The sequence below is a fragment of the Arachis stenosperma genome, chromosome 10 (genome assembly GCF_014773155.1).
Source record: "Arachis stenosperma cultivar V10309 chromosome 10, arast.V10309.gnm1.PFL2, whole genome shotgun sequence".
NCBI classification, from domain to species: domain Eukaryota; kingdom Viridiplantae; phylum Streptophyta; class Magnoliopsida; order Fabales; family Fabaceae; genus Arachis; species Arachis stenosperma.
Window position 1 is genome coordinate 30,134,637 of NC_080386.1, and position 23,853 is coordinate 30,158,489.

General features: G+C 38.2%; 1 long non-coding RNA gene across 1 annotated transcript; it reads left to right on the forward strand.

Moving 5' to 3' along the window:
• Window positions 1-2,126: 2,126 nt before the first annotated feature.
• Window positions 2,127-5,295, forward strand: LOC130956024 (uncharacterized). The gene is made up of 4 exons (XR_009076972.1): window positions 2,127-2,485; window positions 3,350-3,437; window positions 4,217-4,317; window positions 5,072-5,295. It is a non-coding gene; the product is annotated as an uncharacterized LOC130956024 (long non-coding RNA).
• The last annotated feature ends 18,558 nt before the right edge of the window (window positions 5,296-23,853 follow it).

A 23,853-nucleotide genomic window follows, 5' to 3' on the forward strand; every position in this document is an offset into this window, starting at 1 on the left:
TGGACGAGAGGCTTTGATGACTCGTTTGGAATGGCAACACTGGTAGTAGAACACTTCGAGGAGGATATATCACACGATCCAAATTTTAGGGACAAAATTCCTAATTAGGAGGGAAGAATGTAAGAACCGGAATAATGTTTTAATAAAATAATAATTTAATTACCCGGAATAGGTTCAAAAATATTGAAATGATATTTTGAAAATAAAAAGGTGAAATTTGATTTCAATGAATTTTTCTGAGTTGGAAAATGTATCTTTTGCAAAAGATTTTGTAAAAATGCATACCGGTGCTTAAGCCAGCAATACCAACTCTAGTCTGTCCGGTACCACGTATTTTTGGAAAATAAGATTTTGGAAATTTGATTTATTGGTTTGAAATGACAAAAATAATTTAGACTTTAAAACCGTGTGCTAATCTTAAAGGTTTTGCCTCAAAGTGGACCAAATGGACCTAAAACGCTAACGGGTTAGATCGGGCACAACATATATATGCTCATTAATTGAGCATTTCAACTCATTTTCACCCCAACCAAGAGAAAGGGGCGTTGGCAAGGGAAGAGAGGAGAAGAGGGGTTTCAGTATTAACCTCCTCCTTCAAAGCTCTATAACTTTTGATCCGGAGCTCCGATTGATTAGTCGTTTATAGTCACGTGTCGCTCTTGCCAAGCCCATCATTTCTAACCAAGTTTTGTGGGTAAGAACTCGAAACTCACACTCCAATTTCCTGCCCTAGCATTTTTGCATTTTTGGTTGTGGTTTTTTAGTAGATTTTGTGATTTTGTTTATTTAGAGTTTCCTGCCATAGACCCTTTTAGGCCACTCCCAAAACCCTGACCATAGGCCCTTTTAGGTCACCTTCCAAAACCGTGACCATAGACCCTCTATGGTCACGGTTTTTCAGGGTGACAAAAAAAAATAAGCTATAGTCACGGTTTTTTTGGAAAGGGTGACGATAGAGTACCTATGGTCACGGTTTTTTAAAAAAGGGTGGCCTAAAAGGGTCTATGGTCACGGTTTTGAGGGGTGACCTAAATGGGTCTATGGTCACGGTTTTTTACAGTGACCAAAAAGAGGCTATGGTCACGGTTTTTCAAAAAAGGGTGACCTAAAAGGGTCTATGGTCACGGTTTTAGGGGGTGACCTAAAGGGGTCTATGGTCACCGTTTTCGGGGGTGGCCTAAAAGGGTCTATGGTCACGGTTTTGGGAGTGACCAAAAAGAGGCTATGGTCACGGTTTTTCAAAATAGGGTGACCTAAAAGGGTCTATGGTCACGGTTTTGGGGGGTGACCTAAAAGGGTCTATGGTCACGGTATTGGGGGTGGCCTAAAAGGGTCTATGGTCACAGTTTTGGGGGTGACCTAAAGGTGTCTATGGTCACGGTTTTTTACAGTGACCAAAAAGGGTCTATGGTCACTGTTTTTCAAAAAAGGGTGACCTAAAAGAGTCTATGGTAACGGTTTTGGGGGGTGACCTAAAGGGGCTTATGGTCACGATTTTGGGAGTGGCCTAAAAGGGTCTATGGTCACGGTTTTGGGGGTGACCTAAAGGTGTCTATGGTCACGGTTTTTTACAGTGACCAAAAAGGGTCTATGGTCACGGTTTTTCAGAAGGGTGACCTAAAAGGGTTTATGGTCACGGTTTTTGAGGGTGACCTAAAGGGGTCTATGGTCACGGTTTTTTACAGTGACCAAAAAGAGTCTATGGTCTCGGTTTTTCGAAAAGGTGGCCTAAAAGGGTCTATGATCACGGTTTTGGGTGGTGACTTAAAATGGTCTATGATCACAGTTTTAGGGGGTGACCTAAAGGGGTCTATAGTTACAATTTTAATCATTTGAGTTTTAATTAATTAAGATTTTTCTGTATTGCTTATTAATTTAAATATTTTTTCTTTTTAAAAAATTTAATGATTAAAAACTAATAATTATATATGATTTACTTTTAAATATTAAAATTTGAAATCAAATTTTATAAATAAAAAATTAGGTTGAATACTTTTAATAAATTTAAATTAAAAATAATTTAAAACTTAATAATAAAAAAATAATTTTTTACACTAAAAATTTAACCATTAAATAATAGATTATTAAGTTTTGTGGATTAATAATTAGGGAAAAAGCATAGACGACGCTGTTTCTTGTTTATTTGAAATGCATGAGAACCAAATTGAAGGAAATTGAAAACCCTCGCGGCCCTCTTCTTTCTTCCCCCAATTCATAAAACTGTGACTGATGGAAATCGAAACTTGAAAACCCTAGCCCCTTGTTGCTGCTGCACCGTCCCAAGCTCTTCAGCGCCACCGCCGTCCCAAACTCCGCGGCGCCGTCGCTTCTTCCTCTTCCCTGTTTTGCAAAACCTAGAAAACTCAGCACGTCGTCTTCATCTTCGTCGGCTTCGCTGTTCGTGGTTTGGAGTAGCACGCTGTCCGGTTGCCGCTTGCCTTCATCTCGCATATCGCCTTGTCTCGCCGGTTGCCGTCCGTCGAAGGTTAGTAGCCTCCACTTCTTATTTTTGGTTCAATGAAACATGTGTTGGATTTTGGTATTTTCTTCTTTTCAGTGCGTTTCTCACGCCCTTTTGATGGGAAAGAAAAAGTGGAGTCATGTGCCATAGATTTCGTAGGTTTTGAGTTTGATATTGTTTCTATTATTTATGATGCCATTTTGGAGTATTATTTTAAGCTATGCCCCTATGTGTGCTTGTTGAATTCCCTCGGTAGCCAATTGGAATTCAGGGCGCGTACCGTTTTCGTGCGATGAGAAGAATCAATCAGTAAAACAGGACAAGTTAACATATGGTATAAAGAATGAATGAATGGGATCAAACCATGGAGGAAACAATGAGACCCTGTTCGTTGGGAATGCTTTTGCCATGCCTCAAAACCCAGTATCGGTTCTTTGTCAATTTTACACCTACCATTCTTTGATTACCCTAAACTTGCGGCTGCTAGTGCCACACACACTTTGCCCGTGGTCTCTTTCCCTACTACTACCCTAATTCTTTTCTTTTATATCCAAATAAGAATCATTCTAACTAACAACTTAACTACTACTCGTCCCATCAAAATAGATTAATCCATTTATTTGTCATAAATACACAAATTTTTTCCAAAAAAATTATGTCCGGTTAAATTTTACTCAATCTGATCAGATCTTACTGAATATGGTTAGCTAATTAGCTTGTCTGTTCAACCAAACCTGTCAACCATTTATTTTTTAATTTTTATTTTTTTATTTATCCTTTTGGCATTTATAAGTTCTTTAAATATCCTTTTTATAATTATTCTTAACAACTCAAATGTATAAACCAAAATAGTTGCTTATATATTATATATACGTTATGTATGTGCAGTGTTAACACTTGTCATCATAACGAGTTATACTATGTACAAAGTGGTGATATTGCCAAACTTCCACTACTTTGCCATTATCCTGTTAAGGTACATACCTTGTTAAATTAATAGTTTCATTTTGTTTTATTTTATTTTATTTTAAGTAACTAATTATTAATTAATTATGGTCCTGCTTTACTTTTGCTGAAATCATATGCCTATCTGAATGTGATAATGATCTTTATCTATATGTGAGGAGAACAAATCCCATGTGCATAAGATTTTATACTCTATTAGTGGTGCATGAATAATGCATTTTCTGTACTAGTTTTTTTGACACTTTATCGATGCTGTTAATAATTAATTGTCTTCAAAGTTGCTTGAAAAATAGCTCATTATACAAGGCGATGAAAGAACTTTAATAATTAACTGGTGGTTTGAATTAATTTAGAGTTGATTATTTATTATGCTGTTGTATAAAAATTTTTTTAAATCATGTATAGAAAATTCTTATTCACAGGTCTATTTCATGAGTCTTTACCTCCACAAATTGACGATGTTTTTGGTTTCTAAAGTCTAATCTGTCCCTTTTTGAACTCGTCAGTTTTACAACATTGACTCGGTAATTTAAAGCTCAACCTTATGCCCCATTATTACACTGCATTATTAGTTAGCACTTAGCATTGCTACTCTATATTATGTATATATCAAGATCATGGGACACTAATAGAAATTATTCTGCCTATTTTATATGCGAACCCATGTTAATACAATAAGTTAACTTAATAAGTGCAAAAAAAATGTACATTAATATAGGAACTTAAAATTGGGCATTATTTGGTATTCCCTTTCTGAACTTAATTATTTTGGCTTTGTTTTGTGTACAGGATAATTTTTTCGCACTGGTAAAGACAACAGAAGTTGAGTAGTTGCTGCGACACCGTTTATAACAACTTCATATGGCTTCTCAAAATGAAGGAACTAAGCAGTAAGTTTATCTCGTAATTGTCATATATAATAATTTGATAGCACATTTAATTAGGGTAGTAAGCAGATATATGGTAGCTAGATTGTCACTATAATTGACTTATTAGATCATGTTTAGTAAGTTCAAATATTTGCATTCTTAGGTTTAATCATGTTTTGTCAAAGGATTGGATGGATTTACCAAGATTTGAGAACGAGTATATAGTTGGTGTAAATAATTTTTTAGAGTTTGCCTTCGTAATTGGAAAACCGGTTGGAAAAGAAATCCAATGTCCGTGTGCAAAGTGTGGAAGCTAATAATAGTATTTCGGTTTTTCTGTTGATTTTAAAATTTACTTTGTCTATTGATTTAAAATTTACTTTGTCTATTGATTTCACACTCAATCTGGTTTTTCTGTTTCGCTGGTGTTGATTAATTGATTTGTTTGATGGGTTGGAAGCTAATAATAGTATTTCGGTATTATCTTGTTTTTAAGCTTCTATTTTGGTTGTGGTTGTTTCTTTGTGCCGGATTTTTTTCAATTTTAAGCGACTTCAAAAGGGGACTTGAAGTTCCACTCAAAGATAGATTAAAAACATATAATCATTACCAAATGGCTCAAAACCACATGCAAATGCTCCTTGTTATTTAGTGGTTGAAATTTTCATATTGATTGACTTACTTAACTTGTGCTCCATATTCATTACTCAACTACACTGCATGCATCATCAAAAACATTTTTGTTCTGTTCTAACTTTATTTCTTTTGCTAACAGGAGGACATGATGTGAAGAAAATATGTTCTATATAGATATAAGATAGGATATAGGATGGGTCTTATAATGATTTTGGTTATCTAAATGTATTATTTTGATGTGTTCTTTACATTTTGATAAGAGACTTTATCTGATAATACATGTAATGGATAAATTACACCCTATTTTGATTAGTGTTGTAATGGATATCTACTTTTTAATGAAACTTTTATGATTTACATTTATTGAATTCTCATTCTTAGATTTATTTTGTGACTATCATCATTTTGGAATGTGATTATGCTTTTAAAAAAAATTCATACAAAAAAACAGGTTACCATAGATAAGTTATGGCCACGGTTTTAAGGAGGGGTGACCATAAATAAGCTATGGCCACGGTGAAAACAGTGACTATAGATAAGGTTATGGTCACGATTTTAAGGTGGGGTGACCATAGATGTTATGGTCACGGCAAAAAACCGTGACCATAGATAAGGCTATGGTCACGGTTTAAGAAGGGGTGACTATAGGGGCTATGGTCACGGCTAAAACTGTAACCATAGATAAGGCTATGGTCACGGTTTCTAGGTAGGGTGACCATAGAGGCTATGGTCACGGCCAAAACTGTGACCATAGATAAGGCTATGGTCACGGTTTTGGGTGGAGTGACCATAGAGACTATGGTCACGGCCAAAATCGTGACTATAGCCTTATCTATGGTCACGGTTTTGGGAAGGGGTGACTATAGAGGCTATGGTCACGGCCAAAACCGTGACCATAGATAAGGCTATGGTCACGATTTTGGGAAGGGGTGACTATAAAGGCTATGGTCACGGTCAAAACCGTGACCATAGATATGGCTATGGTCACGGTTTTTGGTGGAGTGACCATAGATAAGGCTATGGTCACGGTTTTGGGAAGGGGTGACCATAGAGGCTATTGTCACAGTCAAAACCGTGACCATAGATATGGCTATGGTCACGGTTTAAGGTGGAGTGACCATAGAGGCTATGGTCACGGCCAAAACCGTGACCATAGCCTTATCTATGGTCACGGTTTTGGGAAGGGGTGACTATAGAGGCTATGGTCACGGCCAAAACCGTGACCATAGATAGGCTATGGTCACGGTTTTATTGCGTGACCATAGATTAACCTATGGTCACGGTAAAAAAACGTGGCCTAAAGTGCCCGAATTTGAACATTACAACCGTGACCATAGAAACCGTGATCATAGATAAAAAAACCGTGACCATAGACCTATGGCCACGAGAGAATAGGCCACGGCGAAAAAACCGTGACCATAGGTCAAAAACCGTGACCATAGACCTATGGTCACCCTTTTCACTAGCTATGGTCACGGTTTTTCACCGTGACCATAGATCTTTTTTTTTTTGTAGTGATATGATTTGCTTATTTTTTTAATTTTTTAAATGTAAGTACTTTAAGATAATTTCATGGCTAGTAATGCTAGAAAAGACACACAAAGCAACAGTGTTACTCCTAATGATAATAAAATTGAAGTTTAAAGTAATGTTAATCCAACTTCAAAAATTTCACAAGCAATGGATAATAATGCCTCAAATCCAGAAGAATCAACTCTTGTTAAAGGTGACAATAAGGCTAATGTTAAGAGTGCTTATTGGAAGTATTTTGATCGTTTGAAAGTTGAAGGTGAATGGAAGAAAAAATGCAATTTTTGCAAGAATATGCTTAATGCAAATTCGAAGAATGGTACCAAGTCATTGAGGAACCATGTGGACCATATTGTAAGAGAATAAAAGTGGCCAACTCAAAGCAATCATCAATTGTTGAACCACTAGCAAAACAAGCACAAATGCAAAAAGTAAATAAAGATGGCTTTGCGTTTGATCCTTCAAAGACAAGAAAGTGTGTCGCCAAAATGATAGTCCTGCATGAGTGTCCTTTGAGTTGTGTGGACCACCATGGACTGAAGCGAGCAGCGTTTGCATCAATACAACTAACATTTAAAATATCTAGTCAAAACACAGTCAGAAAAGACATCTTGAAGATGTTTAGGGATGAGAAGCTGAAGTTAACTCTTTAACTAGATGAAAATGATAGTAGAGTTGTAATAACTAGTAACATGTGGACTTCCAATCAAGAAAAAGGATACATGGTTGTCATGGCTCACTACATTGATAGTTCGTGGAAGTTGCAAATGCGCCTATTGAAGTACTTCAAAAATTTTATACAATTTTATACATTGTATTGTCTTCAGATGTTGAGTTTCGTCAATCTAAAATGCATGCATGTTTATTTTATTTTTCAGCTTTTGTTATGTTCTTTGTCCCTATACAAGTGAAGTTCTCACTCAAACGTTGATGAAAATATTATTAGAATTGAACATTGATATAAAATTGTCTACTGTTATATTGGATAATTATTCTATTAATGATGATATGATAGATGAACTGTTGGGGCATTTAGATTCTTCATTCTTGATGTTGGAGGTAAATTGTTACATATGCGTTGTTGTGCTCATATATTAAATTTGATTGTGAAGGATGGTTTAAGTATAGTTAAGAAAAGTATTGAAAAGATTTGTAGTAATGTATTGTATTGGACTGCAACGCAGAAAAGGAATGAAACTTTTATGAGTTGGTGTGCTAAAACAACGATTCCATTTACTAAGAAATTAGTTATTCATTACTCGAATGGGTAGAACTCAACTTATTTGATGTTAGAAATTATTTTGTTGTATAGAGTTGTCTTTCCTAATTTAAGGCAGAAGGAATCGCAATATAAAACTGTGCCAAGTAATGAGGAGTGGAAACTTGCCAAGAAAATATGTAATAGATTGAAGTTGTTTTGTGATGTTACTGGTGCACGAAATTGCAATCACACTTTTGCAATCCCGCACAACTAACCAGCAAGTGCACTGGGTCGTCCAAGTAATACCTTGCGTGAGCAAGGGTCGATCCCACGGAGATTGTCGGCTTGAAGCAAGCTATGGTTATCTTGTAAATCTTAGTCAGGATATCAGAAATTATCAGGATTGATTGTGAAAAGCAAAAGAACATGAAATAGGTACTTGTTCAGCAGTAATGGAGAATAGGTTGAGGCTTTGGAGATGCTCCATCTTCTGAATCTCTGCTTTCCTACTGTCTCCTTCATCAGACATGCAAAGCTCCTTCCATGGCAAGCTGTATGTAGGGTTTCACCGTTGTCAGTGGCTACCTCCCATCCTCTCATTGGAAATGTTCAACGCACCCTGTCACGGCACGGCTATCCATCTATCGGTTCTCAATCAGGCCGGAATAGAATCCAGTGATTCTTTTGCGTCTGTCACTAACGCCCCGCCTTCAGGAGTTTGAAGCACGTCACAGTCATTCAGTCATTGAATCCTACTCAGAATACCACAGACAAGGTTTAGACCTTCCGGATTCTCTTGAATGCCGCCATCAGTTCTAGCTTATACCACGAAGATTCTGGTTAAGGAATCCAAGAGATATCTACTCAATCTAAAGTAGAACAGAGGTGGTTGTCAGGCACATGTTCATAGTTGAGAATGATGATGAGTGTCACGGATCATCACATTCATCCGGTTAAGAGCAAGTGATATCTTAGAATGGAAGCAAGCATGATTGAATAAGAAACAGTAGTAATTGCATTAATCCATCAAGACACAGCAGAGCTCCTCACCCCCAACCATGGGGTTTAGAGACTCATGCTGTGGAATGTACACAAAGAAACGTGTAAAATGTCATGAGGTTCAGATACAATGTCAAAAGATCCTATTAATAGTAAACTAGTAGCCTAGGGTGTACAGAAATGAGTAAATGACAGAAAAATCCACTTTCGGGCCCACTTGGTGTGTGCTTGGGCTGAGCAATGAAGCATTTTCGTGTAGAGACCTTTTCTGGAGTTAAACGCCAGCTTTCATGCCAGTTTGGGCGTTTAACTCCAAGTTTTATGCCAGTTCCGGCGTTTAACGCTGGAATTTTTGAGGCCGAATTGCTACGCCAATTTGGGCCATCAAATCTTGGGCCAAGTATGGACTATCATATATTTCTGGAAAGCCCAGGATGTCTACTTTCCAATGCCGTTGAGAGCGCGCCAATTGGGCTTCTGTAGCTCCAGAAAATCCACTTCGAGTGCAGGGAGGTCAGAATCCAACAGCATCTGCAGTCCTTTTCAGTCTCTGAATCAGATTTTTGCTCAGAACCTTCAATTTCAGTCAGAAAATACCTGAAATCACAAAAAAACACACAAACTCATAGTAAAGTCCAGAAAAGTGAATTTTAACTAAAAACTAATAAAAATATACTAAAAACTAACTAAAAGATACTGAAAACATACTAAAAACAATGCCAAAAAGCGTATAAATTATCCGCTCATCACAACACCAAACTTAAATTGTTGCTTGTCCCCAAGCAACTGAAAATCAAAATAGGATAAAAAGAAGAGAATATACTATAGACTCCAAAATATCAAAGAAACATAGTTCCAATTAGATGAGCGGGACTAGTAGCTTTTTGCCTCCGAACAGTTTTGGCATCTCACTCTATCCTTTGAAGTTCAGAATGATTGGCATCTATGAGAACTCAGAACTCAGATAGTGTTATTGATTCTCCTAGTTAAGTATGATGATTCTTGAACATAGCTAGTGTATGAGTCTTGGCTGTGGCCCAAAGCACTTTGTCTTCCAGTATTACCACCGGATACATACATGCCACAGACACATAATTGGGTGAACCTTTTTAGATTGTGACTCAGCTTTGCTAAAGTCCCCAATTAGAGGTGTCCAAGGTTCTTAAGCACACTCTTTTTGCCTTGGTTCACAACTTTATTTCTTTCTTTTTCTTTTTCTTCTCTTTTCTTTTTTTTTTCGAAATTTTTTTTTTTGCTTTTTCTTGCTTCAAGAATCATTTTGATGATTTTTCAGATCCTCAATAACAGTTCTCTTTCTCCTCATTCTTTCAAGAGCCAACAATTTTAACATTCTTAAAACAGCAAATTCAAAAGACATATGCACTGTTCAAGCATTCATTCAGAAAACAAAAAGTATTGTCACCACATCAAACTAATTCAACTAGTTTCAGAGATAAATTTTGAAATCCTGTACTTCTTGTGCTTTTGTGATTAAAGCATTTTTTATTTAAGAGAGGTGATGGATTCATAGGACATTCATAGCTTTAAGGCATAAACTTTAAATTTTATTAATTATGAATTAAGAACAAGACTCAAATATAGATATAAAATGAAACTAAAAATAGAAGACAAAACAAAAACGCAAAACATAGGCTCCTAATGATAGAGGTTTTCACAGAGTTAGGACTCAACAACCTTGATTTTGAGAAGTGGATGCTCCCTCAGCTTGAGAGGAGAGCTTTTGGCGTTTCATCTTTTGGAGTTCACGCCCCTGCTTCTCTTGCTCCTTCCATTGACTTTTTGGTGATTGGATGTTCAATGGGTATGAATTCATCTGCTTCCATCTTCACCCCAGCCTCTTTACAAAGCAAGGAGATCAAGCTTGGGTAAGCCAATTTGGTTACAGTGGAATTTCTATTTGCTATTGTGTAGATCTCACAGGCAATCACATGATGAACCTCCACTTCTTTTCCAAGCATAATGCAATGAATCATCACTGCTCTCTTGATGGTGACCTCAGAACGGTTGCTAGCGGGCAATATGGAACGCCCAATAAAGTCTAGCCAACCTCTTGCAATTGGTTTGAGGTCTCCCCTCTTGAGTTGGTTTAGGACACCCTTAGAATTGGTTATCCACTTAGTTCCAGGGAGGCATATGTCCTCTAGAACTTGATCCAACCCTTTATCTACTCTCACCATCCTTCTATTAAAGGGGTGAGGATCATCTTGCAGTTGAGGCAACTTGAAGATTTCTCTTATTTTGTCCAGATGGAAGTACATAACTTTCCCTCTGACCATGGTTCTATAGGTATGGTAAGCGGTTCCAGTCATTCTCTGCTTATCTGTTAGCCACAGATTGGAGTAGAATTCCTGAACCATGTTCCTTCCAACCTTTGTCTCAGGATTGGTTAGAACTTCCCATCCTCTGTTTCGAATTTGCTCTTGGATCCCCGGATATTCATCTTCTTTCAGATCAAATTTTACTTCCGGGATCACTGACCTCAGACCCATTATTTTGTGATAATGGTCTTCATGTTCTTTGGTTAAGAACTTCTCTTGATTCCAAAGATTCTTTGGATTATTCTCTTTCTTGCCTCTTAAATTGGTTTATTTTCCCTTAGGAGCCATGATATTGATGAATCTTGGCTTAGTGATCACGGAAAAGCACACCAAACTTAGAGGTTTGCTTGTCCTCAAGCAAAAGAAAAGAGAGAAGAGAGGGGGAGGAAGAGGAAATTCGAATGGTGTGGTGGAATGAGGGAGCCAAACGTGTATTTATAAGGTGGGGAGGGGAGTTTTCGAAAAAAAGAGAAATTTGAAAGGAGATTTGAGAAGATTTGGAAAGAAATTGAGAAAAGGGTGAAATTTTTGAACAATGTTTGTAATTGATTTGAAATAAATTTGAAGAATGGTTTTGTTTTTTTTTGAAGATTTGAAAGTGAATGATGAATGATTGAAGTGTGATTTTGTAGAAAAGTATGGGTGAGAAAAGGAAAGTTTGAAAAAATTTGATTTGAAAACAAAATTGTGGTCCCCCCACCTTGCTGGCGTTAAACGCCCAGAATGGCACCCATTCTGGCGTTTAATGCCCATTTGTTGCCCCTTTTGGGCGTTTAACGCCCAGCCAGGTGCCCTGGCTGGCGTTAAACGCCAGAAAGTCTTTATCACTGGGCGTTTTTCTAAACGCCCAGGATGCTGCACACCTGGCGTTAAACGCCCAGAATGGTGCCCATTCTGGCGTTTAACGCCCAAAATGGCACCATTCCTGGCGTTAAACGCCCAGAATGGTACCCATTCTGGCGTTTAACGCCCAAAATGCCCCTTACTGGCGTTTTTTCGCCAGTAAGCTCATTTTCTCTGCTTTTTGAGCTGAATCCTTCTGTAACTCTGTGAATTCCTTCATTTTTGATACTTGCCTCTGTAAGAACTAATCATATAACCTCCTAATGACTGGGTTGCCTCCCAGCAAGCGCTTCTTTACTGTCTTTAGCTGGACCTTTACTGAGAATCACTCAAGTCTCAGTTTTGAGCATTCCTGCTCAAAATTGCTTTCAAGATAATGCTTGATTCTCTGTCCATTAACAATGAACTTCTTGTCAGAATCAATATCCTGAAGCTCAACATATCCATATGGTGACACTCCTGTGATCACATACGGACCCCTCCATCGGGATTTAAGTTTTCCTGGAAACAATTTGAGCCTGGAGTTGAAGAGCAGAACTTTTTGTCCTGGCTCAAAGACCCTGGTTGACAACTTCTTGTCATGCCACTTCTTTGCCTTTTCCTTATAAATTTTTGCATTTTCAAAGGCATTGAGTCTGAACTCCTCTAGCTCATTTAACTGAAGCAATCTTTTTTCACCAGCTAACTGAGCATCCATGTTTAGGAATCTGGTTGCCCAGTAGGCTTTATGTTCCAGTTCCACAGGCAAATGACAGGCCTTCCCATACACCAGTTGGTATGGAGAGGTTCCTATAAGAGTCTTGAATGCTGTTCTGTATGCCCACAGAGCACCATCCAAGCTCTTTGCCCAATCCTTTCTTCGGGCTATCACAGTCCGTTCTAGGATTCTTTTTAGCTCTCTGTTAGAGACTTCAGCTTGCCCATTTGTCTGTGGATGATACGCAGTTGCCACTTTATGGCTAATTCCATATCTAACCATAGCAGAGTATAGCTGTTTGTTACAGAAATGAGAGCCCCCATCACTGATTAGTACTCTGGGAACACCAAACCTGCTGAAGATGTGTTTCTGGAGGAATTTTAGCACGGTCTTGGTATCATTAGTGGGTGTAGCAATTGCTTCTACCCACTTAGATACATAGTCTACCGCCACCAGAATGTAAGTGTTTGAGTATGATGGTGGGAATGGCCCCATGAAGTCAATTCCCCAAACATCAAACAATTCTATCTCTAATATCCCTTGTTGAGGTATGGCATATCCGTGAGGCAGGTTACCAGCTCTTTGGCAACTGTCACAGTTACGCACAAACTCTCGGGAATCTTTATAGAGAGTAGGCCAGTAGAAGCCACACTGGAGGACTTTAGTGGCTGTTCGCTCACTTCCAAAATGCCCTCCATACTGTGATCCATGGCAATGCCATAGGATCCTTTGTGCTTCTTCTCTGGGTACACATCTGCGGATCACTCCGTCAGCACATCTCTTAAAGAGATATGGTTCATCCCAGAGGTAGTACTTGGCATCTGAAATTAATTTCTTTCTTTGCACTCTGCTGTACTCCTTGGGTATGAACCTCACAGCTTTATAGTTTGCCATATCTGCAAACCATGGAGCTTCTTGAATGGCAAAGAGTTGCTCATCTGGGAAAGTCTCAGAGATCTCAGTAGAAGGGAGGGACGCCCCATCTACTGGTTCTATTCGGGACAGATGATCAGCTACTTGGTTCTCTGTCCCTTTTCTGTCTCTTATTTCTATATCAAACTCTTGCAGAAGCAACACCCATCTGATAAGCCTGGGTTTTGAATCCTGCTTTGTGAGTAAGTATTTAAGAGCAGCATGGTCAGTGTACACAACCACCTTGGATCCTACTAGATAAGATCTAAACTTGTCAATGGCATAAACCACTGCAAGTAATTCTTTTTCTGTGGTTGTGTAATTCTTCTGTGCATCATTTAGAACACGGCTAGCATAGTAAATGACGTGCAGAAGTTTGTTATGCCTCTGTCCCAACACTGCACCAATGGCATGGTCACTGGCATCACACATTAATTCAAATGGCAATGTCCAATCTGGTGCAGAGATGACTGGTGCTGTGACCAGCTTAGCTTTCAGGGTCTCAAACGCCTGCTGGCACTGTGTGTCAAACACAAATGGCGTGTCAGCAGCTAGCAGGTTACTTAAAGGTTTTGCAATTTTCGAAAAATCTTTGATAAACCTCCTATAGAATCCTGCATGCCCCAGAAAGCTTCTGATTGCCTTAACATTGGCAGGTGGTGGTAATTTCTCAATTACCTCTACCTTTGCCTTATCCACCTCTATTCCCTTGCTTGAAATTTTATGCCCAAGGACAATTCCCTCAGTCACCATAAAGTGACATTTCTCCCAGTTTAAAACCAGGTTAGTCTCTTGGCATCTTTTCAGGACAAGTGCTAGGTGATTAAGACAGGAGCTGAATGAGTCTCCATATACTGAGAAGTCATCCATGAAGACTTCCAGAAATTTCTCTACCATATCTGAGAAGATAGAGAGCATGCACCTCTGAAAGGTAGCAGGTGCAATGCACAGACCAAAAGGCATCCTTCTGTAGGCAAACACGCCAGAAGGGCAAGTAAATGCTGTTTTCTCTTGGTCCTGAGGATCTACTGCAATTTGGTTGTAGCCTGAATAGCCATCCAAAAAGCAGTAGTAATCATGACCAGCTAGTCTTTCTAGCATTTAGTCTATGAATGGTAAAGGAAAATGATCCTTTCTGGTGGCTGTATTGAGCCTTCTGTAGTCAATACACATACGCCATCCTGTGACTGTTCTTGTAGGAACCAGTTCATTTTTTCATTATGAACTACTGTCATGCCTCCCTTTTTGGGGACAACTTGGACAGGGCTCACCCAGGGGCTATCAGAAATAGGATAAATAATCCCAGCCTCCAGTAATTTAGTGACCTCTTTCTGCACCACCTCCTTCATGGCCGGATTTAGCCTCCTCTGTGGTTGAACCACTGGTTTGGCATTATCCTCCAACAGGATCTTGTGCATGCATCTAGCTGGGCTAATGCCCTTGAGATCACTTATGGACCACCCAAGAGCTGTCTTGTGTGTCCTTAGGACTTGAATCAGTGCTTCCTCTTCCTGTGGATTTAAATCAGAGCTTATAATCACTGGAAAAGTGTCACCTTTTCCCAGAAATGCATACTTCAGGGATGGTGGTAGAGGTTTGAGTTCAGGTTTGGGAGGTTTATCCTCCTCCTGAGGAATTTTCGAAAATTCCTTTGCTTCCTCTAGTTCTTCTTGATCAGGCTGAGCATCCTTGAAGATGTCTTCAAGCTCTGATTCTAGGCTTTCAGTCATATTGATCTCTTCTACCAGAGAGTCAATAATGTCAGCGCCCATGCAGTCATTTGGTGTGTCTGGATACTGCATAGCTTTTACAGCATTCAACTTGAACTCATCCTCATTGACTCTGAGGGTTACTTCCCCTCTTTGTACATCAATGAGAGTTCGTCCAGTTGCTAGGAAAGGTCTTCCTAGAATGAGAGTTGCACTCTTGTGCTCCTCCATTTCCAGCACCACAAAGTCAGTTGGAAAAGCAAAGGGTCCAACCTTGACAATCATGTCCTCTATTATGCCTGATGGGTGTTTAATGGAGCCATCAGCAAGTTGGAGGCATATCCTAGTTGGTTTGACTTCTCCAGCCAACCCAAGCTTTCTGATAGTGGATGCAGGTATTAGATTGATGCTTGCTCCAAGATCACATAAAGCTGTCTTGGTGCAAGCACCTTCTAATGTGCATGGTATCATAAAGCTTCCAGGATCTTGAAGCTTTTCTGGTAAGCTTTTCAGAATGACTGCACTGCATTCTTCAGTGAGAAACACTTTTTCAGTTTCTCTCCAATCCTTCTTATGACTTAAGATCTCTTTCATGAACTTAGCATAAGAAGGTATTTGCTCAAGTGCCTCTGCAAACGGAATCTTTATTTCAAGAGTCCTTAGATAGTCTGCAAAGCGGGCAAATTGCTTATCCTGTTCCGCTTTACGGAGTTTCTGAGGATAAGGCATCTTGGCTTGATATTCTTCAACCTTAGATGCTGCAGGTTTATTCCTTACAGAAGTGGTTGAAGAAGCCTTTTTAGAGGGATTACTGTCAGCACTCTCAGGTGTCTGATCCTCCCTTGGCGTCTGAACGCCAGGATTGGGTGGAAAATGGGCGTTAAACGCCAACTTTTCCCCCTTTTCTGGCGTTTGAACGCCAGAACTGGGCAGGGAATGGGCGTTTAACGCCAGCTTTTCCCCCTTTTCTGGCGTTTGAACGCCAGAACTGGGCAAGGAATGGGCGTTTAACGCCAGCTTTCCTTCCCTTTCTGGCGTTTGAACGCCAATAACATTCCTCTCTGGGCTCTTACTGTCCTCAGAGGGATTTTGAACAGTGGTTTGGTTATCCTCTGTCAATTGTTCCTTGTTTGGCTTTTTGCTCTTTTGAGCAGTGTTATTCAGTGTCTTCCCACTCCTCAGTTGAACTGCTTGACATTCCTCTGTTATCTGTTTAGATATTTGCTGTTTTGCTTGATTCAACTGCAGTTCTATGTTCTTGTTAGCAACCTTAGTATCATAGAGCATTTCTTTAAATTTTGCTAACTGTTCTGTCATCAGGAGCAACTGTTGATTAAGCTCATTCATCTGTTCTCGAGGATTAGGATCAGTGACTAATGCCATGACTTCCTCTTTTGGAACGAACTCATTGCTAGAATATAAGTATTGGTTTCTAGCAACAGTGTCTATAAGCTCTTGAGCTTCTTCAATTGTCTTCCTCATGTGTATAGATCCACCAGCTGAGTGGTCTAAAGACATCTGAGCTTTTTCTGTGAGCCCAAAGTAGAAGATGTCTAACTGGACCCACTCTGAAAACATTTCAGAGGGGCATTTTCTAAGCATACCTCTATACCTCTCCCAGGCACTATAAAGGGATTCATTATCCTCTTGTTTAAAGCCTTGGATGTCCAGCCTTAGCTGTGTCATCCTCTTTGGAGGGTAAAAATGATTCAGGAATTTGTCTGACAACTGTTTCCATGTCTTTATGCTTGCTGTAGGTTGGTTATTCAACCACCTTTTTGCTTGATCTTTTACAGCAAATGGAAACAGTAATAGTCTGTAGACATCCTGATCTACCTCTTTATCATGTACTGTGTCAGTAATTTGCAAGAACTGTGCCAGAAACTCAGTAGGTTCTTCCTGTGGAAGACCGGAATACTGGCAATTTTGCTGCACTATGATAATGAGTTGAGGATTTAGCTCAAAGCTGCTTGCTTTGATGGGAGGTGTACAGATGCTACTCCCATATGCAGCTGTAATGGGGTTAGCATATGACCCCAGAGTCCTTTTGGACTGATCAATCCCTCTTAGGTCCATAATGGACAAAAGGGAAATGATAATGATTGCAAATAGATAAATTTTGTTTTTTTTTTTGAGTTAAACGAAAAAAAAATAAAATAAAACAAAAGAAAATTAAAATAAAAATTCGAAAATCAAAAAGAAAATGAGATCAAAACAAATTGAGAACTGAATCAATTAGCTAATTAAAAAGATTTTGAAAATAGCAATTAAAAAGATATGATTGAAAATTTTTATGAAGAAGATTTGATTTTTGAAAAGAGGAAAGAGAAAAACAACAAAAAGACACCAAACTTAAAATTTTTAGAAAATCAAACACTAAATTTTGAAAATTTTAAAGGAAAAACACAAAGTGGACACCAAACTTAGAATTTTTATGAATCAAAAAGGGACTAAGAACATGCAAAAACGAAAATTTTAAAAGAAAAATAAAAGCATGCAATTGACACCAAACTTAGAATATGAAACTAGACTCAAATAAAAGACTCTAAACCAACAAAAACAAACAGTCCTAATCTAAGCAACAAGATAAGCCGTCAGTTGTCCAAACTCGAACAATCCCCGGCAACGGCGCCAAAAACTTGGTGCACGAAATTGCAATCACACTTTTGCAATCCCGCACAACTAACCAGCAAGTGCACTGGGTCGTCCAAGTAATACCTTGCGTGAGCAAGGGTCGATCCCACGGAGATTGTCGGCTTGAAGCAAGCTATGGTTATCTTGTAAATCTTAGTCAGGATATCAGAAATTATCAGGATTGATTGTGAAAAGCAAAAGAACATGAAATAGGTACTTGTTCAGCAGTAATGGAGAATAAGTTGAGGCTTTGGAGATGCTCCATCTTCTGAATCTCTGCTTTCCTACTGTCTCCTTCATCAGACACGCAAAGCTCCTTCCATGGCAAGCTGTATGTAGGGTTTCACCGTTGTCAGTGGCTACCTCCCATCCTCTCATTGGAAATGTTCAACGCACCCTGTCACGGCACGGCTATCCATCTGTCGGTTCTCAATCAGGCCGGAATAGAATCCAGTGATTCTTTTGCGTCTGTCACTAACGCCCCGCCTTCAGGAGTTTGAAGCACGTCACAGTCATTCAGTCATTGAATCCTACTCAGAATACCACAGACAAGGTTTAGACCTTCCGGATTCTCTTGAATGCCGCCATCAGTTCTAGCTTATACCACGAAGATTCTGGTTAAGGAATCCAAGAGATATCTACTCAATCTAAAGTAGAACAGAGGTGGTTGTCAGGCACATGTTCATAGTTGAGAATGATGATGAGTGTCACGGATCATCACATTCATCCGGGTTAAGAGCAAGTGATATCTTAGAATGGAAGCAAGCATGATTGAATAAGAAACAGTAGTAATTGCATTAATCCATCAAGACACAGCAGAGCTCCTCACCCCCAACCATGGGGTTTAGAGACTCATGCTGTGGAATGTACACAAAGAAACGTGTAAAATGTCATGAGGTTCAGATACAATGTCAAAAGATCCTATTAATAGTAAACTAGTAGCCTAGGGTGTACAGAAATGAGTAAATGACAGAAAAATCCACTTCCGGGCCCACTTGGTGTGTGCTTGGGCTGAGCAATGAAGCATTTTCGTGTAGAGACCTTTTCTGGAGTTAAACGCCAGCTTTCATGCCAGTTTGGGCGTTTAACTCCAAGTTTTATGCCAGTTCCGGCGTTTAACGCTGGAATTTTTGAGGCCGAATTGCTACGCCGATTTGGGCCATCAAATCTTGGGCAAAGTATGGACTATCATATATTGCTGGAAAGCCCAGGATGTCTACTTTCCAATGCCGTTGAGAGCGCGCCAATTGGGCTTCTGTAGCTCCAGAAAATCCACTTCGAGTGTAGGGAGGTCAGAATCCAACAGCATCTGCAGTCCTTTTCAGTCTCTGAATCAGATTTTTGCTCAGAACCTTCAATTTCAGTCAGAAAATACCTGAAATCACAGAAAAACACACAAACTCGTAGTAAAGTCCAGAAAAGTGAATTTTAACTAAAAACTAATAAAAATATACTAAAAACTAACTAAAAGATACTGAAAACATACTAAAAATAATGCCAAAAAGCGTATAAATTATCCGCTCATCAGTTACTCAACTATTTTCTGGTTCTAAATTTTTTATTGTCAATCTTTATTTTACTCTGGCTTGTAAAATAAAAGTTTCATTGAATGAATGGCAACTTTCTAATAATTCATTAATTACTAATATGGCATCTAACATGAAGAAGAAATTTGAAAGTATTTAGATGAGATTCATGGCATTAAGTTGTTACTGTTTTAGACCCTAGGTACAAGATAGCTGAGATTGAGTTTCAATTTGAAAAAATGTATCCAGATCCAATAAAATGTTCCGAACAAGTTGACAGAATTCATCAGTTGTGTAATGAGTTGGTTAATGAATACAATCAAAAAATAAGTTTTGATGTGTCACATGTTGGTACAAAAAAAAATTGATAACAGTGAAAATGTAAGCCTATTTGGGGGTGATGATTATATGGTATATCTTAAAAGAATAAAATGGACAAGGGGTTCATATGTAAATGTTGAGTTTGATCATTATTTTGAGGAGAAAATTCATCCTCCAAATGATCCTAACTTTAATGTTTTGAAATGGTGGAAGAATAATCGGATGAAATTTAAAGTTCTTATAAAAATAGCCAAGGATATATATGCTATTCTGTTGTCCATTGTAAGAACCGAAATAACTATTTTAATAAAATAATAATTTAATTCTTTGGAATAGGTTCAAAAATATAGAAATGATATTTTGAAAACAAAAAGGTAAAATTTGATTTCAATAAATTTTTCTGAGTTGGAAAATGTATCTTTTGAGAAAGATTTTTGTAAAAATGCATACCAGTGCTTAAGCTAGTATTACCAGCTCTAGTCTGTGTGGTACTACGTATTTTTGGAAAATAAGATTTTGGAAATTTGATTTATTGTATTGAAAAGACAAAAATAATTTAGAAATTAAAACCGGACACTAATTTTAAAGGTTTGGGCCCAAAGTAGACTAAACGGACCTAAAATGCTAACGGATTGGACTGGACCCAAACAAAGCCCAAGGCCCAACATATATATGCTTATTAATTGAGCATTTCAGCTCATTTTTACCCCAACCAAGAGAAAGGGGCACTAGTAAGGGAAGAGAGGAGAAGAGGGGTTTCACTATTCACCTCCTCCTTTAAAGCTCTATAACTTTTGATCTGGAGCTCCGATTGAAGAGCCATTTACGGCCACATATTGCTCCTGCCCTAGCATTTTCACATTTTTTGTTGTGGTTTTTGAGTAGATTTTGTGATTTTGTTTGTTTAGGAGTGATCTAGCATTGGAATATTGTTTGGTTTTGCCCCTAATCTCGTTGAGTAAGGTAAGGTCTCACTAAACCCTTATGTTAGTTGTTTTTGGTGAACCCTAGGTTTGATGTTGGTATGTTATATGATATTAGATTGAGTTTTGGTGTTTGTTGGAGTTGGTTTGAGGTTTTGGATCGAGCTTGGAGACGTTGTTTTGGTGTTTGGTGTATTTTGGAAATCAGCCAAGGTATGGTTTCGGTTTTCTCTATGTAATATATAACATTTCTGGACACTTAGGCTAGTGGACCATAGGATAGGTTTAAATTGTTGATTGTGGATTATGACTATTGATATTTGTGATAATTTTAATGAATAGTGATATTGATGTTGATTATTGAGAATGAAGTTGAATAATGATAATATTGAGTAATGATATTGGGTTTGGATGCTTGTTGATGTTGATGAATATTGAGGATTTTGAATTAAGATTGAGTTGTAATTTATTGAAAATGTGAAGGTGTGTAAGTAGGAATTTTTTAGTGGAAGTGGTGAAAAGGTGTATGGATAGGTTGTGGAATGAATTGAAAGATATAGGAACATGATTTAGGTATATTGGAACTGTTTTGGTTGTAGGATAATTGGTTTTATTGTGAATTTTGGAAGTTGAGAACCTAGTTAACTTTTGGTAAATATCAGTTTTTAGTGAATTTTGGAGAATCATAACTTGAGCCTCTCTTTTTGAAGTTGATTGTAAATTGCTTTAAATTAAAGATGATTCAAAGAGCTTTAAATAGATATAAAGTTTGAGGAAAATATATTTTTTGTAGAGGAAGTTATGACGTTTAAAGCTTGGTGTTTAAAGCTAAAATTCTACAGAATTGAAAATTTTCTAAATCTGGTGAGCGTTGCGTATGCGACATAGTGCACGCGACGTGGCCATTCCATTCGGGTTGGGCATCTCGTGTACGCGGGCACTGCATGCATACACGAGCTATCAGAGTTTTGACCCTTGCGTACGCGAACATGTCACACGCGACGCGAGCAACCCAATTGGCTTGGGACAATCGCATACGCGAGCAGGTGGTTGCATACGCAACCACCTAGTTTTTACTACATGCGTACGCGAGACCCCTCTTTTGCTGAAAAATCATTTTTCTTTGTTTTCAAAGGTTCCCTAGCTTTCCAAACATTCTTTAAATACCGTTTAAGAATACTATCTGGTGCTGAAGTCCTAATACTACTAAAGATGAGTTAGAGACTTAAATAAATAAACTTCTATATGAATTTAGAAGACAGAGAGTTAGGTTTTTGGAGTATTGAGAATGGATTAGTTGAGAGAAATGGCAGGGTACTGTAATAATGATTAATGTTGACGTGTGAGGTATATGGTGGAAGAGATTTTTGGGGAATCGAATCGCTTATGATGAATTTGAGAATTTAGAAACTGGTAATGGTTATGATGAGTTGAGAATTTGGAAAGAAATTATGAACTTTTTGGACTATATGGGAGTGTGCAGGGCTTATATCCCTGGCGTGGCAGTTTATATGCTGCAAGAGTGTGCGGGACCTATATCCCTAGCGTGGCAGTTTTTCTGTTGGAAAAGTATGCCCAACACTATTCCTTCTCTGTTGCATGAGTATGCAAAGCCTATATCTATGGCGTAGTAGACTCCCTACTGCATAAGTGTGCAGAGCCTATATCTCTGACGTGGCAGATTTCTCTGATGCATGAGTGTGCAGAGCCTATATCTCTGGGCATGGCAGGAAAGCTACATCCAGAAAGATGTGTCGGGTTTGCTTTTATAGACCGACAAGTGATATCACGAGCCAATAGGACAGGCATTCATCATATTCATCTTCTACTTGTTTGTTTGTTTGCTTAATTTCTGTTATGCCTAAATAAAACACATGTTTACTTGCTAATTGTTCTAATTGCTATATATGTACTTTACTTGTACTTTACTTGTCTGTATTACTTGTGTTTTCTTTTGGGATTGAGAAGGCTCGGTAGGTGGTGACGATGGGATCACATGGAGGTTAGGTTGGTAAAGACTGTGGGATACAGAGGTGTGATTTGATATTAGTTAGAAACCCCTAAGTTTAAATAACTCTGTTTATGGTATTTGGTTTAAGTTATTTATTATTTTTTCTAAGCTTGAACATCTGTATCGGTGTGAAGTTCTAGGATTGCCTTCAGCATCCCGGAACCTTACATCCTACATATTGGGCACTGTTACCATACAGAGAACCTTCGTTTCTCATACCATATTTTGTTATTGCTTTTCAGATGCAGGTCGCAACTCACCTCGGTGAGTTTGCGGTTATGGTGATAGGGCAGAGAATGGTCCTTCTTATGCTTTATTTTACTTTACTTTTGTTGTAGTATTCTCTCATCTTTTTATTTTAGACTTTATGGCCTTAGAGTCTTGATTTGAGAGATAAGTTGTATAAGCTGTTTTAAACTTCTAAAATCCTTTTGTATATTAGTTTGACTAGCCGGCTTAAACTCCGCAGGCTGTGACTAGTCCTCTTTTTGGTACATCATATATATATATATATATATATATATATATATATATATATATATATATATATATATATAGAGCTAAAGTAAGTAAGAATGCAGTATGATATGCAGTATGATATGCAAGAGCAGGGAAGTAAATGTGAAGTTAGATGCGGCGGTAGTCCGCACGCATATGCAAGTTAGTTATGTAGTTAGATGTGGCGGTAGTCCGCACGCATATGCAATTGCAGAAAAATAACTATGGAAATACTAAAATGAAGAACTGAATAAAAGATTTTTATTGAATGTATTGAAAAGGGAGAACAGGGAAGAAGAGCTGAAGAGCTTATAAGGGGAACTCTTAGAGCATCTCTTACTAACTTCTCTCTATGTTTTGTAAAATGAAAAAGGGTGCCTTACTATGAAAGCGTAGCCTCCTTTTATAGTTGAGAAAAGTACTGTTTCTATAGTGCCGGTTATGTTAACCGGGACTATTGCTACAGAACAAGTTGATACAATTTATTTTTTGCAAATTTGTCTTAAGATCTAATCTTCTCCTAGATTGATTCCAAAACAATCATCTTCATTTTGATTGTAATCACTTGATGATTCTTCTGAGGGAGTAGGATCATCTTTGTGTTTTTTGTCTTCCTCGATCATTTGCATGATGTGTTGAAGGTGTCTTGCTAAGGTTTTTTTGATTGGGCCCCTGCAAGGGCTGCTGCAATTTGGGCTTTTTGGTTGAGGAATACTGATTCTTCATGATCGAATGGTTTGGTGAACTTGGGGTGTTCTTTGAACCAATTTCGAACTTT